Source organism: Tursiops truncatus, chromosome 20, assembly GCF_011762595.2.
Source record: "Tursiops truncatus isolate mTurTru1 chromosome 20, mTurTru1.mat.Y, whole genome shotgun sequence".
NCBI lineage: Eukaryota > Metazoa > Chordata > Mammalia > Artiodactyla > Delphinidae > Tursiops > Tursiops truncatus.
In genome coordinates, this window is record NC_047053.1 from 12650926 (window position 1) to 12670458 (window position 19533).

Genomic DNA, 19533 nt, shown 5'->3' on the forward strand with positions numbered 1-19533 from the left:
ATTGGATTTGCCAATACTTTGGTAAGGATGTTTGTCTGTGTTCATGAGGAATATTTATGTTGTTATATCTTGTCAGGGTTTGGAATTAGAGTTATGCTGACCTCATTGAATGGCTTGGGAAGTTTAATCTCCTCTTTCTCCTCCATTTTCCAAAAGAGTTTGTGTAATATTGGTGGGTTTTTTTTTTTTTTTAATATATTTATTTATTTATTTATTTTTGGCTGTGTTGGGTCTTCATTGCTGTGCGTGGGCTTTCTCTAGTTGCAGCAAGCAGGGGCTACTCTTCGTTGCGGTACACGGGCTTCTCATTGCGGTGGCTTCTCTTGTTGCGGAGCACGGGCTCTCTAGGCGCGCAGGCTTCAGTAGTTGTGGTGCACAGGCTCAGTAGTTGTGGCTCACGGGCTCCAGAGTACAGGCTCAGTAGTTGCAGCGCACAGGCTTAGTTGCTCCGTGGCATGTGGGATCTTCCTGGACCAGGGCTTGAACCCTTGTCCCCTGCATTGGCAGGTGGATTCTTAACCACTGTGCCACCAATACTGGTGTTAAATCTAAGTTGGCAAACTTGTTGGCATAAAATGGTTCATAATAATGTCTTGCTATTATTTTGATGTCTGTAGGATCTGTATGTAGTGACATATGGATTATTTAGACGTGTGTGGTTTAATTTCCAAATATTTGGGGTTTTCCTGGATATCTTATTGTTACTGATTCCTAATTTAATTCCATTGTGATCAGAGAGCATACTTCGCATTATTTCAGTCCTTTTAAAATTTATTGAGACTTGTTTTATGGCTTAGCACGTATCTATGTTGAAGACCATAACTATGTACAATGGAAAGAATGTATTCTGTATGTTGGCCATAGTGTTTTATAAATATCATTTAGGTTGAAGTGGTTGATCGTGTTGAGATCCTCTATGTCTTTACTAATATTTTGTCTAGGTGCTCTATTAATTTTTGAGAGGAGGTACTTCCCTGGTGGCGCAGTGGTTAAGAATCTGCCTGCCAATGCAGGGGACATGGGTTTGATCCCTGGTCCAGGAAGATCCCACATGCCGGAGCAACTAAGCCTGTGCGCCACAACTACTGAGCCTGTGCTCTAGAGCCTGCGAGCCACAACTACTGAGCCCACCCGCCTCAACTGCTGAGCCCAGACACCACAACTACTGAAGCCCACGCCCTCTAGGGCCTGCGTGCTGCGACTATTGAAGCCCACGCATCTGGAGCTCATGCTCCGCAACAGGAAAAGCCACTGCAATGAGAAGCCTGCTCACCACAACGAAGAGTAGCCTCTGCTCGCCACAATAAAGACCCAATGCAGCCATTAATTAATTAATTAATTTAAAAATTTCTGAGAGGGGAATGTTAAAATCTCCAAATATGATTGTGGATTTTCTGTTCTTCCCTTTAACTCTGTCAGTTTTTGTTTCCTGTATTTTGCAGGTCTCTTACTAGGCACATACACCGTTATGACTGTTATATCTTCCTGATGAATTGACCATCTTATCATTGTGAAATGCCCCTCTTTCATCTCTGATAATACTTTGCCTTGAAATTAATTCCTTTCTGATATTAATATACCCACTCCAGTCTTCTTTCAATCATTTTTTAAAAAGTATTTGTTTATTTGGTTGCACCGGGTCTTAGTTGCAGAAAGCAGGCTCCTTAGTTCAGGCTCGCAGGCTCCTTAGTTGTGGCTTGCCGGTTCCTTAGTTGCAGCACGTGGGCTCCTTAGTTGCGGCAGGCGGGCTCCTTAGTTGTGGCATGCGAACTCTTAGTTGCAGCATGCATGTGAGATATAGTTCCCTGACCAGGGATCAGACCCAGGCCCCCTGCATTGGGAGTGCGGAGTCTTATCCACTGCACCACCAGGAAAGTCCCTCCAGTCTTCTTTTGTTTATTATTTGCATGGTGTATCTTTTCCCATCTAACCAGTCTGTATCTTTATATGTAAAATGTGTCTCTTATTGACAGCATGTAGCTGGGTCTTACTTTTCAATCCATACTGACAATCTCCTCCTCTCAAGTGAAGTATTTAGTTTATTAACAGTTAATGTAATTATCCCTGTGGTTGAATTTAGGTTTACAGTTTTGTTAGTTGTTTTCTGTTTTGTCCCTTCTGATTTTTTGTTCCTTCTTTTTTTCTTTTCCTCCATTTTGTATCTTCCTTTTGCACCTACTTTCCTGACTTCTTTTAGATTATATGATTTTTCTTTTAGAATTCCATTTTAAATTATTTATTGGCATTTTAACTATTTGTTTGCAGTTTTTTAGTGGTGGTTCTGTAGATTATAGTATATTTAATACATCCTTAACTTTTCAGACTACTTAGAGTTGCTATTGTACCACTTCACATAAAATGTAGAAATCTTGCAACCATACAGTTCCAGTTACCCATTGCTCTTTTATTATTATAGTTGTTATATGGTGTATACCATATACTATAACATACATATGTATATAATATACTGTATACATTATAAACTCCACATGACAGTGTTATGGGGTTGTTTTTGGTCTTTGGATTTTTACTTCAAAGACATGCAAATTTTATTTCTACTAACTTGATATTAGCAAACATTTGAAATAATGCTAAATCCTTGTGTTGATAAGGTGCTGTTTGTGTATCTGTGGTAAAATATATGTAACATTGGGAATTCTGTGGCGGTCCAGTGGTTGGGACTCCATGCTTTCACTGCTGGGGGCCCGGGTTCAGTCCCTGGTCAGAGAACTAAGATCCTGCAAGCTGCTGGATATATATAATAGATAGGTAGATAGATAGATAGATAGATAGATCATAAAATTTACCATTTAATCTATTTTTTCTTTTGTTGAATGTGCTTTTGGTGTCATATGCAGGAAATCATTACAAAATCCAATATCATAAAGATTTTCTCCTGTTTTATTCTAAGAGTTTTATAGTTTAAGAGTTTATAGTTTTATAGCTCATAAGTTTAGATCTTTGACCCATTTTGAGTTAATTTTTATGTGTGGTGTTAGGTAAGGAACCAGCCTCATTCATTGGAATGGGGATATCCAGTTTGTAAAATGTTATAATTTTGCATTAAACAAATCTATGTACCTTTTTTAATTTAAAAGGGTAGAAAAATTGTTGTTTGTATTTACCCAGGTATTTACCATTTCTTTGTGAAGAGCCAAGTATACAAGTGGTATTGTTTTCCTCTGGCTTGAAGAGCTTTTGGCTTTTCTTGTAAGGCATATCTGCTAAAATTCCCTTAGTATTCTTTTATCAGAAAATGTCTCTATTTCACTTCCTTCTTTAAAGATCTCTTCACTGGATGTAGAAAATTTTCAGTACTTTAAATATGTTCATCCATTGTCTTAATGGCCTGTATAGTTTCTGATAAGACATCAATCAGCCCTTGTTCAAACTGTTGTTCTGTATATGTGATGGGTCGTTTTTCTCTGGCTGCTTTCTATATTTTCTCTATAATCTGGTATTCAGTAGTTTGACTATGATATTCTAGGCATGATTTTCTTTGTATTTAGCCTGCTTGGGGTTCACTGTGCTCTTGAATCTACAGATTGTCTTTCACCAAATTTGGGGGACTTTCAGACATTATTACTGAAGTTAATTTTTTCTGCTCCAGTCCCTTCTCCTTCTGGGATTCAATTACATGTATGTTAGGCCTGTTACCCAAATCAGGGGCTTTATTAATTTTTCTTTTTTTCCTCTTGTTTAGATTGGATGATTTCTATTCTGACTTCAGATTTACTCACTTCTTTGTCATCTCCATTTCCTTTTTTTTTTTTTTTTGAAACCTTTTTTTGGCTGCATTGGGTCTTCATTGCTGCGCACAAGCTTTCTCTAGTTGTGGCGAGCGGGGGCTACTCTTTATTGTGGTGCACGGGCTTCTTATTGTGGTGGCTTCTCTTGTTGCGGAGCACAGGCTCTAGGTGTGTGGGCTTCAGTAGTTGTGGCACGTAGGCTCAGTAGTTGTGGCTCTCAGGCTCTAGAGAGCAGGCTCAGTAGCTGTGGCGCACGGGCTTAGTTGCTCTGCGGCATGTGGGATCTTCCCGGACCAGGGCTCAAACCCATGTCCCCTGCATTGGCAGGAGAATTCTTAACCACTGCACCACGAGGGAAGCCCCTCCATTTCCTTTTAAGCACATCCAGTGACTTTCTTACTTCAGATATTAGATTATTGGGTTTGTTTTGTTTTGCTTTTGGTTTTGTTTTGTTTTTGTTTTTTCAGTCCTAGACTTTTCATTTGGTTCTTTTTCATGGTTTTCTGTTTCTCTGCTGAGATTTCCTATCTTTTCATTGATTTCAGTCATTTTCCTTTTTCTCAGTGTAACTTTTTCCATATTAGTAACTTTTTCCATAGTTTTAGTAACTTTTTCCATAATCATTATAGTAACTTTTTCCATAATCTCGCTGTTAATTCTAACATTTGTGTCATTTCAGAGGTGATCTCCATTTACTGTCTTTTCTCTTAAGAATAGGTCACATTGGGCTTCCCTGGTGGCACAGTGGTTGAGAGTCCGCCTGCCAGTGCAGGGGGCGCGGGTTTGTGCCCCGGTCTGGGGGGATCCTGCGTGCCGGGGAGCGGCTGGGCCTGTGGGCCGTGGCCGCTGGGCCTGCGCGTCTGGAGCCTGTGCTCCACGGCGGGAGAGGCCACGGTGGTGAGAGGCCCGCGTACCACAAAAAAAAAAAAAAAAAAAAAAAGAATAGGTCACATTAAATACTGTATGACATCACTTATAGGTGGAAGCTAAAAACTACAACAAGATTTCCCTGGCAGTCCAATGGTTAAGACTCTGGGCTTCCACTGCAGGGGGCACAGGTTTGATCCCAGGTTGGGGAAATAAGATCCTGCATGCCGTGTGGCATGGCCAAAAACAAAAACAAACAAACAAAACTAGTGAATATAACAAAAAAGCAGCAGACTCACAGATACAGAGAAAAGACAAATTGTTACCAGTGGGGAGAGGGAAGGGGGGCGATATAGGGGTAGGAGAGTAGGAGGTACAAACTATTAGGTATAAAGTAAGCTACAAGGATATATTGTACAACAAGGGGAATATAGCCAGTATTTTATAATAATTATAAAATGGAGTATAACCATTAAAAATTGTGAATCACTATATTGTATACCTATAAGTTATACATCAAGTATACTTCAATAAAAAAATTTTTTAAAAAAGGGTAGTTCACATTTTCCTGGTTCTTTGTATATTGAGTAATTTGGGGTTTTATCCTGGAATTGTAAATGTCATGTGGATTTTGTTTTATTCCTGCAGAGAGGGTTGATGCTTTAGTGTATCAGGCTTTTCAGTTGGTTGGACTCAAACTGCAGTAGGTCAAACATCCATTCCGTTTGTCTGGGTTTTATTTGTTTGTTTGTTTTTTACATTTAATCTACACATGCATGATTCAGAAGTCAGCAATGAATTTGAGTATTGTGTATACACAGAATATGGGGCTTCCTCTCTCTGGCTACCCCCTTTATGGGATTTCCTCCCTTGCTTTTTAGCAGCTGTGATTGTCTTGAATTTTGTCCTTTGTTTCTTCAGGCTATTAAAGACTGGATTTTTCAGCAGAGTTTTAGCTGTGCTGTATGGTGCCACCAACTGTCCCAGCTCCTTCTTCTGAGTGTCAGTATCCCTCACAGATCTGCCTAGTTTGGTTCATTCTCTAGTGCCTTTGGGTATTTGTTTTTATAATTTTACCCTGAGTTTATCATTGTTATTCACAGGAAATTTAATCCAGTAGGAACTTACTTAGTCATATTGGAAGCAGAACTCCTGCACCAGCTAATTTAGAAATTTGTGCATGTGTATGTTAGTGCTATTTCTACCACCAGAGTTTTGGGACCTCTGCTTTCTGGAATCCATGAATCAATCTTTTGAATATCCTTAAAGGTGGCAAACCTTCAGACTTTAAGTCTCACTTTGATTTTTTTATGTTAATTTTTATCGGCGTATCGTTGATTTACAGTGTTGTGTTCGTTTTTTTGTTTTTTTGTTTTTTAATTTAAATAGCCAGAATAACACTTGGAGTCAAGAATAGTAAACATTTTTTCCAGTAAACAATAAATACAGTGAGCAAGTTGAGTTATTCCTTTTTAAGGTCAAAAATAACATGGGTCTTTGAAATAAGGAGAATTACCACTAAAATTAATAAACTGATTTTGAAAATGTTTAAAAGAGGAATTCTCAGGTACTTTTGAGCATTGACATGTTTATGTCTTCTTAAGGAGTTACCTTCTCATATCCTTTGCCTGTTTTGTATTGGACTATTTTTCACTTACTGTTTTTTTTTTTGAAAAGGCCTTCCTAGCAAGGGTTGGAACCCTTTTCAATCATTTATATTCAAAGTATTTTATACTATTTGTCACTTACCTTCCATTATTTATGGGATCTTTCTCAAATGTAAATGATTTAAAATTTTGTGTAGCCAAATCTTCTGTTTTCCCTTTATGAACTTTGTTTTTATGTTTTAAAAAGTCTTCCTAACGTCAAACCAAATGAATAATCATATTTTCTTCTCATTATTTTACTTTTTGAAAAATTATTATTAAAACTTTTATCTGAATTTATTTTGCTGAATGATGTGAGATAGAGATCTAACTTAATTTTTTCAAAATAGTTTATAAAATAGCATCATTTATTGAATAGTTTATTCTGTTTCTACTTAACTAAAAGTTAAGCTTCATCATACACTAGATATATGTATACACTATACTGGAATCTATATGTATAGACAGATATAGATGCATCCTAGCATGTGTTTCTAGGAATTTTTTTTGTTTTATGTTTGTCTATTCTTGAAACATAACTTTGTCGTTTTAGTTACTCTAGCTTTGTAATGTGTTTTAATACTAGTGATGTGAGTTTACACACATTCCTTTACATATTTTATTGCAATATACCTTTGGCTTTTTCTACCTAGTTATGCTTTTTTTTTTTTTTTTTTGCGGTACACGGGCCTCTCACTGTTGTGGCCTCTCCCGTTGCGGAGCATAGGCTCCAGACGCGCAGGCTCAGCGGCCATGGCTCACGGGCCCAGCCGCTCCGCGGCATGTGGGATCCTCCCGGACCGGGGCACGAACCTGCGTCCCCTGCATCGGCAGGCGGACTCTCAACCACTGAGCCACCAGGGAAGCCCACCTAGTTATGCTTTATGCAAACTTCAGAATAATTTTAAATCCCACTCCACCTCCCAAAAAAAAATCCTCATGGTATTTTTTTATTGAGATATAATTAACATACAGCATATTAGTTTTAGGTATACAATATAATGATTAGATATATGGATATATTGTGAAATGATCACAACAATAAGTCTAGATAACATCCATTACCACACACAGTTACAAATTTCTTTTTCTTGTGATGAGAACTTTTGAGATTTACTCTCTTAGCAACTTACAAATATACAGTAAAAATATGGACCATATCACAAATTTGCACATCATCCTTGAGCAGGGGTCATGCTAATCTTCTCTCCATTGTTCCAGTTTCCACTATATGTGCTGCCAAAAACGAGCACTCCTCATGGTATTTTGATTGGAATTGCATTCACTTTAAAAATATCCTTGGGGGCTTCGCTGGTGGTCCAGTGGGTAAGACTCTGGGCTCCCAGTGCAGGGGGCCTGGGTTCAATCCCTGGTCAGGGAACTAGATCCCGCATGCATTCCGCAACTAAGAGTTCACATGCCTCAATTAGTCCGCATACCGCAACTAAAGAAACCCTCATGCCACAACTAAGAGGCCACATGTCACAACTAAAAAAAGATCCCACATGCTGCAGCAAAGATCCCGCATGTCGCAACTAAAAACCAATGCAGGGACTTCCCTAGTGGCGCAGTGGTTAAGAATCTGCCTGCCAATGCAAGGGACATGGGTTTGAGCCCTGGTCCGGGAAGATCCCACATACCATGGAGCAGCTAAGCCCGTGCACCACGACTACTGAACCTGCACTCTAGAGCCCGCAAGCCACAGTTACTGAGCCCACGTGCCACAACTACTGAAGCCCGCGCGCCTGGAGCCCGTGCTGTGCAACAAGAGAAGCCACCGCAATGAGAAGTCCATGCACCTCAACAAAGAGTAGCCCCTGCTCACTGCAACTAGAGAAAGCCTGCGTGCAGCAACAAAGACCCAACGCAGCCAAAAATAAAATAAATAAATTTATTTTTAAAAAAAGCCAGTGCATCCAAAGTAAATAAATAATAAATACATAAATAAAAATTTTAGAAATAAAAATATCTTTGAAGAAAATTTTACATTGTTACAAGTTTTCTTATTAGGTCGTAGTAGTCTCTGGATATCAGTTCTTTTATGTCTCCACGTTTTTTCATTGATTTTCTTGCTATAATGAATGGAATTTTTTCCATTCCACCTTCTACGTAGTACTTGGGAAAAGCTAACATTTATATTCAGCTATCACATCAAATTCTCTTATTGATTCTTTTTTTAGCCAATCACTTATTTCTTTCATTAATTTATGTGATGTGTTTTTTCTTTCTTTTTATTTTTTGTTGAAGTATAGTATAGTTGAATTACAGTGTTGTGTTAATTACTGCTATATAGCACAGTGACTCAGTTATACATATATATACATTCTTCTTGATATTCTTTTCCGTTATGGTTTATATATAGTTCCGTGTGCTATACAGTAGGGCCTTTTTGTTTATCCATTCTATATACACCAGTTTGCATTTGCTAATCCCAAACTACCACTTGTACCCTCTCCCACCTCCCTCCCCCTTGGCAACCACCAGTCTATTCTCTATGTCCCTGATTCTGTTTCTATTTTATAAATAGGTTCATTTGTGTCGTATTTGAGATTCCACGTACAAGTGATATCAAATGGTACTTGTGTTTCTCTTTCTGACTTACTTAGTATGATAATCTCTAGTTGCATCCATGTTGCTGCAAATGGCATTATTTCATCCTTTTTTATGGCTGAGTAGTATTCCATTGTATATATATGTACCCATCTTCTTTATTTATTTACTTATTTTTAACAGATCTTTATTGGAGTACAATTACTTCATAATACTGTGTTAGTTTCTGTTGCACAACAAAGCAAATCAGCCATATGCATGCACATGTCCCCACATCCCCTCCATCTTGAGCCTCCCTCCCACTCTCCCTATCCCACCCCTCTAGGTCATTGCAAAGCACTGAGCCAATCTCCCTGTGCTATGCTGCTGCTTCCCACCAGCCAACTATTTTATATTCACTAGTGTATGTATGTTGATGCTACTCTTACTTCACCCCAATTTGCCCTCCCACCCCATGTCCTCAAGTCCATTCTCTATGTCTGTCCCCTTATTCCTGCCCTGCAACTAGGTTCATCAGTACCATTTCTTTTTTTTGTTGTTAGATTCCATATATATGTGTTAGCATACGGTATTTGTTTTTCTCTTTGACTTACTTCACTCTGTATGACAGACTCTGAGTCCATCCACCTCACTACAAATAACTCAGTTTTGTTTCCTTTTATGGCTGAGTAATATTCCACTGTATATATGTACCACATCTTCTTTATCCATTCATCCATCGATGGACATTTAGGTTGGTTCCATGTCCTGGCATTGTAAATAGTGCTGCAATGAACATTGTGGTAAAAGAGTGAAATTAGAACACTACCTAACACCGTACACAAAAGTAAACTCCAAATGGATTAAAGACTTAAATGTAAGACCAGACGCTATAAAACATGTAGAGGAAAACATAGGAAAAACACCCTTTGACATAAAGCACAGCAAAATCTTTTTTGACCCACCTCCTAGAGTAATAGAAATAAAAACAAAAATAAACAAGTGGAACTTAATTAAACTTAAAAGCTTTTGCACAGCAAAAGAAACCATAAACAAGACAAAAAGCCAACCCTCAGAATGGGAGAAAATATTTGCAAATGAAACAATAGACAAAGGGTTAATCTCCAAAATATACAAACAGCTCATGGAGCTCAATATCAAAAAAACAGTCCAGTTAAAAAATGGACAGGAGACCTAAATAGACTTTTTTTTCTATGATGAAATAGACATTTCATCATACACATGGCCAAGAGGCACGTGAAAAGATGCTCAACATCACTAATTATTAGAGAAATGCAAATCAAAACTACAATGGGGTATCACCTCACGCCGGTCAGAATGGTCATTATCAAAAAAGCTAGAAACAATAAATGCTAGAAAGGGTGTGGTGAAAAGGGAACCTTCCTACACTGCTGGTGAAAATGTAAATTGATACAAGCACTATGGAAAACAGTATGGAGGTTCCTTAAAAAACTAAAAGTAGAACTACCATATGACCCAGCAATCCAACTACTGGGCATATACCCTGAGAAAACCATAATTCAGAAAGAGACATGCACCACAATATTCATGGCAGCACTATTTACAATAGTCAGGACATGGAACCAACCTAATTTCATTCTTTTACATGTAGCTGTCCAGTTTTCCCAGCACCACTTATTAAAGAGGCTGTCTTTTCTCCATTGTATGTTCTTGCCTCCTTTGTTGTAAATTAGGTGACCATATGTGCGTGGGTTTATCTCTGGGCTTTCTGTGCTGTACCACTGATCTGTATTTCTGTTTTTGTGCCAGTACCATACTGTCTTGATTATTGTAGCTTTGTGGTATAGTTTGAAGTCAGGGAGCCTGATTCCTCCAACTCCGTTTTTCTTTCTCAAGTTTGCTTTGGCTATTCAGGGTCTTTTGTGTTTCCATACGAATTGTAAGATTTTTTTGTTCTAATTCTGTGAAGGATGCCATTGGTAGTTTGATAGGGATTGCATTGAATCTGTAGATTGCTTCAGGTAGTATAGTCATTTTCACAATGTTGATTCTTCCAATCCAAGAACATGGTGTATTTCTCCATCTGTTTATGTCATCTTTGATTACTTTCATCAGTGTTTTATAGTTTTCTGAGTACAAGTCTTTCACCTCCTTAGGCAGGTTTATCCCTAGGTATTTTATTCTTTTTGTTGCAGTGGTAAGTGGGATTGTTTCCTTAATTTCTCTTTCTGATTTTTCATTGTTGATGTATAGGAATGCCAGAGATTTCTGTGCGTTAATTTTATATCCTGCAACCTTACCAAATTCATTGATTAGTTCTTGTAGTTTTCTGGTGGCATCTTTAGGATTTTCTATGTATAGTGTCATGTCATTGACAAATAGTGACAGTTTTACTTATTCTTTTCCAATTTATATTCCTTTTATTACTTTTTCTTCTCTGATTGCTGTGGCTAGGACTTCCAAAACTATGTTAAATAAGAGTGGCAAGAGTGGACATCCTTGTCTTGTTCCTGATCTTGGTGGAAATGTTTTCAGTTTTTCACCATTGAGTGTGATGCTTGCTATGGGTTTGTCATATATGGCCTTTATTATGAGGTAGGTTCCCTCTATGCCCATTTTCTGGAGAGCTTTTATCATAAATGGGTGTTGAATTTTGTCAGAAGCTTTTTTGCATCTATTGAGATGATCATGTGGTTTTTATTCCTTAATTTGTTAATGTGGTGTATCACATTGATTGATTTGCATATATTGAAGAATCCTTGAATCCCTGGGATAAATCAAACTTGATAATGGTATATGATCCTTTTTTTAAAAAATAAATTTATTTATTTATTTTAAATTTATTTATTTTTGGCTGCGTTGGGTCTTTGTTGCTGTGCGCAGGCTTTCTCTAGTTGTGGAGAGCAGGGGCTACTCTTTGTTGTGGTGTGTGGGCTTCTCATTGCAGTCATTTCTCTTGTTGCAGAGCACGGGCTCTGGGTGTGCAGCTTCATAGTTGTGGCATGTGGGCTCAGTAGTTGTGGCTTGCGGGCTCTAGAGCGCAGGCTCAGTAGCTGTGGCACACAGGCTTAGTTGCTCCGCGGCATGTGGGATCTTCCCAGACCAGGGCTCGAACCCCTGTCCCCTGCATTGGCAGGCGGATTCTTAACCACTACATCACCAGGGAAGTCCCTGTGTATGATCTTTTTAATGTGCTGTTGGATTCTGTTTGCTAGTATTTTGTTCATTACTTTTGAATCTATGTTTATCAGTGATATCGGTCTATAATTTTCTTTTTTTGTGATATCTTTTTCTGGGTTTGGTATCAGGGTGATGGTGGCTCCATAGAATGAATTTGGGAGTGTTCCTCCCTCTGCAATTTTTTGGAATAGTTTGAGAAGGATCGGTGTTAGCTGTTCTCTAAATATTTGACAGAATTAGCCTGTGAAGCCATCTGGTCCTGGACTTCTGTTTGTGGAAGATTTTTAATTATGGTTTCAATTTCATTACTTGTGATAGGTCTGTTTATATTTTCTAATTCTTCCTGGTTCAGTCTTGGAAAATTGTACCTTTCCAAGAATTTGTCCATTTCTTCGTGGTTGTCCATTTTATTGGCATATAGTTGTTTGTAGTAGTCTCTTATAATTCTTTGTATTTCTGCAGTGTCAGTTGTGATTTCTCCTTTTTCACTTCTAATTTTATTTCTGTGCGTCATCTCCCTTTTGTTCTTGATGAGTCTAGCTAAGGGTTTATCAATTTTGTTTATCTTCTCAAAGAACCAGCTTTTAGTTTTATTGATCTTTGCTATTGTTTTCTTCATTTCTGTTTCATTTATTTCTGCTCTGATCTTTATGATTTCTTTCCTTCTACTGACTTTGGGTTTTCCTTGTTTTTCTCTCTCTAGTTGCTTTAGGTGTAGGGTTTGATTGTTTATTTGAGATTTTTCTTGTTTCTTGAGGTGAGATTGAATTGCTATAAACTTCCCTCTTAGAACTGCTTTTGCTGCATCCCATAGGTTTTGGGTCGTTGTGTTTTTATTGTCATTTGTTTCTATGTATTTTTGTTGTTGTTGTTGTTTCTATGTATTTTTTAATTTCTTCTTTGAGTTCTTCAGTGATCTGTTGGGTATTTAGTAGTGCACTGTTTAGCCTCCATGTATTTGTGTTTCTTATAGTTTTTTTCACATCTTCTTTATATGTGATGTGTTAAATTAATGTTTTCTAAACTTGACTTGTCATTTTCTTACTGGGATGAACACTATTTGGGAGATATATATATATATATAATTTTTATTTATTTATTTATTTTTGCTGCATGCGGGCCTCTCACTGTTGTGGCCTCTCCCGTTGCGGATCACAGGCTCCGGACACGCGGGCCCAGCGGCCATGGCTCACAGGCCCAGCTGCTCCGCGGCATGTGGGATCTTCCCAGACCGGGGCACGAACCCATGTCCCCTGCATCGGCAGGTGGACTCTCAACCACTGCGCCACCAGGGAAGCCCTTGGGTTATATTTTAATGGTCTGCTACATTTGATTTGCTGTGGTTTTACCTAGGATATTTACATCCATTTCCGTAGTGGGCCTGACCTCTCTTTTCTGTCTCTGCTGTTTTTTCTTTGAGTGTTGGAGTATTTGGGTGTACTGACTTCATACAAAGAAATGGGAAGCAGCTTTTCTTTTTCTGTGACCTGGCAAGTATATAGTGTGTATTACTTAAAGAGTCGTTCTTGACTCTCTCTCTCATACTCTACCTTCAGCCTCTCAGCAGTCGTCCTTTCACTCTACCTTTGTAATCTGTACAGAATCCAGCCATTTAACCATTTCTAGTAGTACCACCCTTATCCAAAATGTTACCTTCTCTTGCTTAAACTATTACTATAGGCATGTTGTGATCTTTGTCCCCCTTCAGTGTAGTCTCAACACAGCAGCCAGTGTGATCTTTTAAGAGGTAAGCTGGATTGGTTAACACCCACTGCCAAGCCCCTTCAGAGGATTCCTATCTCACTCATAAAAGATTTCAAGCCCTTACCAAGGCTTACATCCTTTCTGACCTCATCTCCTGCCACTCTCCTATTCACTTATTCTTCACTGGTCAAACTGGCCTGCTCATTCTTTAATCATGCCAAACAACTCATGCCTCTGGGCCTTTGCACTTCTGTTCTGCTGTTACCCCCCTGCATAGTTTACTTCCTAATGTCCTTCAGATTCCTGTTCATGAGCCAGCCTTATCAGAAAGTTCTTTACCAGTAATCTATAGAAATGAACAGTCTACCCCAGGCACTCTCTGTCCCCTCACTGGACTTTATTTTTCTTCTTAACACTTACCATCACCTACCTGACAATTGGTTTTTGTTTTGTTTTTGCTTTGCCTATTTATTGTCAGAAAGTTCTTTACCAGTAATCAGAAAGTTCTTTACCAGAAAGTTATCAGAAAGTTCTTTATCAGAAAGTTCTTTACCAGTAATCTATAGAAATGAACAGTCTACCCCAGGCACTCTCTGTCCCCTCACTGGACTTTATTTTTCTTCTTAACACTTACCATCACCTACCTGACAATTGGTTTTTGTTTTGTTTTTGCTTTGCCTATTTATTGTCCCCCACTAGAATGTAAAAACTGTGATTTTATTTACTGTATTACTCCCCAGTGTTTAGAACAGTGCCTGGAGAATGGATCCCTCCCCATACCATTAACAAATATTATTGGCTGAATAGGTAAATGAACTGAAGGAACTTACCTATAAAGTCATCTCAGCCTCTAATAGTTTTGGAAAGAAAACCTTTGACACTTCCTGTTTCTGTTTCTTTGTTATGTGTTTTTTAAGATTTCTTAGTTCTTGCATCAAATTTTTAGGCAGGATTATTGAGATATAACATAAATACATATAATAAATAGTTCAACAATTTTAAGTGTTCAGTTAGATGAGTTTTGACAAAAGTATACAGTAGTGTAAATATCACCACAATGTGGATATGGAACATTTTTATCACTTCTTGTGTCAATTTTGTTGACTGACATTATCCAGAAAATCATCCATTTCTCTAAAATCTTCACATTTTAAAAAAATATTTTTATTTATTTATTTATTTATTTATTTTGGGGGCTGCGTTGGCTCTTAGTTGCAGCACGCAGGATCTTTCATTGCAGCGTGTGGCCTCTGTTGCAACATGTGGGCTTAGTTGCCCCGCAGCATGTGGGATCTTAGTTCCCCGACCAGGGATCGAACCCATGTTCCCTGCGTTGGAAGGTGGATTCTTAACCACTGGACGACCAGGGAAGTCCCTTCACATTTTTGATATCTCTTCACTAATTTAAAAATTAAGGATTTGTTATAAATCCGCTTTCCATTTCTAATTTAATTTCTGTGTTCTTTGATTTTTTTCTTAAATTTGTTAGCAGTATGTGTTTCTTAGTTTATAAAAACTAGCTTATATTTATTGTCTTTAATTCATTAATTTTTATTTGTATCTTTATTTTCTTCCTCTTATTTTTCTTAGACTTGTTTTGTTCTCCTACTTGTGTTGGATCTTCTGTGTTCATTTGTTTCTTATTAGTTTACTTAAAAGCTTTATGGCTTTGAATATGAGATTACTAATACTTTGGCCACATTCTGATTCATTGAGATGTGTACTGTTCTAATGACCATTTTCTAAGTAGTCTTTAATTGTCATTCTGATTTTTTCTCTTTGATTCTAAAGTTATTTGGGAGTTTTGTTTTTATAGTTGGATTTCTTAAACTTTTGTTACTAATTTCTACTTTGGGGTTTTTGGGGGTTTTTTGTTTTTTTGCGGTACGCGGGCCTCTCACTGTTGTGGCCTCTCCCGTTGCGGAGCACAGGCTCTGGACGCGCAGGCTCAGCAGCCATGGCTCACGGGCCCAGCCGCTCCGTGGCATGTGGGATCCTCCCGGACTGGGGCACGAACCCGCGTCCCCTGCATCGGCAGGCGGACTCCCAACCGCTGCGCCACCAGGGAAGCCCCGCCATTTGTTTTTTAATACAATTTATCTACTATGTTCCTGGGTTTTGTTTGGTTAGTTTTTGTTGTTTTGGGTTTTTTTGTTTTTACCTTTTACTGTTGAAATTTCCAGACTACAAGAAAAGTAAAGAGAATAGTTTAATGAATCACCACGTAAATTAAACAGTTGTCAACATTTTGCCAATATTTTTTCAATCATTCTCTTTGTCCCCCTGCCAGATTTTTGTTCTTGGAGGTTTTAAATCAACTTCCATTCATTATAACTGAAAATACTCAGTAAATATGTCTAACTTGTAAGGCTTTCTTTCTAGCATAACATAACATTATTATACATAACAAAATTAATAATTTGTTAATATCATATAGTCTGTTTTCAAATTCTTCAGATTATCTCCAAAATATCATTTCACAATGGGTTTGTCGGAATTAAAATCTAAGCAAACTTCATACTTTGTGTTTGGTTGATATGTCTCTTAAGGGTCTTTTCATGTGTAACAGTTCTCCCACCTCCCTTTTTAAATTTTTATTTATTTTTTTTAACATGTTTATTGAGGTATAATTGCTTTACATTGTTGTGTTAGTTGCTGCTGTATAACAAAGTGAATCAGCTCTACGTATACATATATCCCCATATCCCCTCCCTCTTGCATCTCCCTCCCACCCTCCCTATCCCACCCCTCTAGGTGGTCACAAAGCACCGAGCTGATCTTCCTGTGCTATGCGGCTGCTTCCCACTAGCTATCTATTTTACTTTTGGTAGTGTATGTATGTCCATGCCACTCTCTCACTTCATCTCAGCTTACCCTCCCCTTCCACCCGCTGTGTCCTCAAGTCCATTCTCTACATCTGCATCTTTATTCCTGTCCTGCCCCTAGGTTCTTCAGAACCTTTTTTTTTTAGATTCCATGTATATATGTTAGCATACAGTATTTGTTTTTCTATCTCTGACTTACGTCACTCTGTATGACAGACTCTAGGTCCATCCACCTCACTATAAATAACTCAATTTCGTTTCTTTTTATGGCTGAGCAATATTCCATTGTATATATGTGCCACATCTTCTTCATCCATTCATCTTTTGATGGACCCTTAGGTTGCTTCCATGTCCTGGCTATTGTAAATAGTGCTGCAATGAACATTGTGGTACATAACTCTTTTTGAATTATGGTTTTCTCAGGATATATGCCCAGTAGTGGGATTGCTGGGTCATATGGTAGTTCTATTTTTAGTTTTTTAAGGAACCTCCATACTGTTTTCCATAGTGGCTGTATCAATTTACATTCCCGCCAACAGTGTAAGAGGATACCCTTTTCTCTACACCATCTCCAGCATTTATTATTTGTAGATTTTTTGATGATGGCCATTCTGACTGGTGTGCACCTCTCTTTTTTTCTAAATGCCTTTTATTTGTTGAAGGTGTTCTTGATTTTTTTTTAACAGTGGTCTCAATTTTTTTCTAATATCTCGTTATACTGGGATACATATTTAAATAGTATTTTTTCTGAAAGAAAAATGTTTATTATGTTTCTAAGTCTTAGTTTATCTGAGAATGTCTGTCTTTTGCCCTTCTACATGAATGGGGCAGTTTGGGGGCACAAAAGTCTGAGGCCAATCAGATTTGTGTGGGGTTTTTGTTGTTTGTTTGTTTTTTTGTTTGTTTTAATGCTTACAGGATTATTTTTTCTCATTGTCCTTGGAAACTAAAGACTGAACCAGGGTATGTCTGGGTCAAGGATGGCAAATGTCTGATAAATATGCTTTCATTCTCTGCCAAAGACAGGCATTAATAATTGATCACAGAACTCTTTCCCATTGAATACAAGTGAAGTTTCAGATTCATTTAAAAAAATAAATAAAACAAAGCCCCCAAAACCCACTTTTTTTGCCAACTCTAATGAAGGTGTTGGTCTCCTGTTATTAAGTTTCTTAGCATGTCCTTTGAATATTCAGGCCTTATTCACTCAGGAAAATTTACTTTTCCTTTTTTTTCTCCCCCTTTCCTTTCTCATTTTTTAAAATAATTGCTCTTCTCCTGTCAGTCTTGATCTTTCTGGAATAGCTTTTAAAGATTAGGGTTCTATTTTCCCATCTTTACTCCCCCCACCATTATTTTCATCTCTATATTTTCTTTTGTATTGTAGAAGAGGCTCAACGAAGTCATTCGTTTCACTAATTTGGTTCTCTATTACTATATTTAACTGCTGCTTATAGCCTTACCTGTATTTTTTCCTGATCATTTTCTAATATGACTGCCAAAATCTAGATTGAAATGCAGTTTACTCTGTGTGTTTTTTGTGTGTGTTTTTGTTTTTTACTTTTTTATTGAGGTTTAACCTTCATTAAGTAATATGCACTACTTTTAAGTTTTAAGTTTGAGCTCAGTATATTTTTACATATGGTTATATGTATACGTATAGCTGATTCACTTTGTTATACAGCAGAAACTAACACAACATTGTAAAGCAATTATACTCCAATAACGATGTTTAAAAAAATGTTCATCTGTATTATTAATAAAAGATATTGTTGAATATGACTTATACCTATTTCCAAAATTGCATGATCTGAATTAAAGAAATATCCTGCAAACAAACAAAAAAAAGACATGCTAACTGCCACCCAGCTCAAGATACAGAATATTTCTCAGATCCCAGCAGGCTCCTTTATGCCCCCTCTCATTAATACTCTCCGTTACACAGGTAACAGTTATTCTGATCTCATTCACTATCCATTAGTTTTGCCTGTTTTTGAACTGTACATAAATGGAATCATATAGTACATACCCTTTGTTTGTCTGTTTGTTTGTTTTTAAAATATTTATTTATTTATTTGGGTGCACCAGGTCTTTGTTGTGGCACACGGGACCCTTAATTGCAGCGTGCAGAATCTTTAGTTGCAGCATGCAGGATCTAGTTCCCTGACAGGGATCAAACCTGGGCCCCCAGCATTGGGAGCTTGGAGTCCTAGCCAGTGGACCACCAGTGAAGTCCCCCCACTTTGTTTCTTTTGTTCAACACAATCTACGAGAGATTTATTCATGTTATTACATGTAAGAGTAGTTCATTCCTCATTATTGCTGTGTAGTATTTTGTTGTATAAGTACACCACAGTTTACTACTTCTACTATTGATGAAAGTTTGTTTCTTTTACCAGTCTTGGCTACTATGAATAAAGCGGCCATGGACATTTTTATGTATGTCTTTTGGTGGACATATGCTCTATTTCTCTTTGATATATACCTAGGAATGGAATTGTTAGGTCATAAGGTAGATGTATGTTTAACTTCAGTAGACAATGCCAAGCAGATTTCCAAGGTGGTTGTACCAATATACATGACCGTCTGCAGTATATGAGAACTTCAGTTGTTCCACATCTTTCCTTTGCCAACTCTTGGTTTTGATTTTGGTTTTGGATTTCATTTTAGCCATTCTGGTGGGTGTGCAGAAGGATCTCATTGTGATCTTGATTTTCATTTCCCTGGAGAATAGTGATGTTGAGTACCTTTTCTTCTGCTTTTGGTCACTTGGATATCCTCTTCTGTGGAGTGCCTGTTCCTGACTTGTGCCCGTTCTCCTTTCGATGGCTTGTCTTTTTCTTATTAATTTATAGAATAATTTTAAAAATATTCTTTATATATAAGTACTGTGTTGGATATACATTTATGTGTTAAAAATACCATCTCTCGGGCTTCCCTGGTGGCGCAGTGGTAGAGAGTCTGCCTGCCGATGCAGGGGACGCGGGTTCGTGCCCCAGTCCGGGAGGATCCCACATGCCGTGGAGCAGCTGGGCCCATGAGCCATGGCCA

General features: G+C 37.9%; 1 protein-coding gene and 1 non-coding gene across 10 annotated transcripts in view; one reads left to right on the plus strand and one right to left on the minus strand.

The window, feature by feature from the left end:
• SMG6 (SMG6 nonsense mediated mRNA decay factor) overlaps positions 1 to 19533 on the plus strand; it is a 235208-nt gene that overhangs the window by 171457 nt on the left and 44218 nt on the right. The window lies entirely within an intron of this gene.
• On the minus strand, positions 7407 to 7515 carry LOC117309826 (U6 spliceosomal RNA). The gene has a single exon (XR_004524117.1). It is a non-coding gene; the product is annotated as a U6 spliceosomal RNA (small nuclear RNA).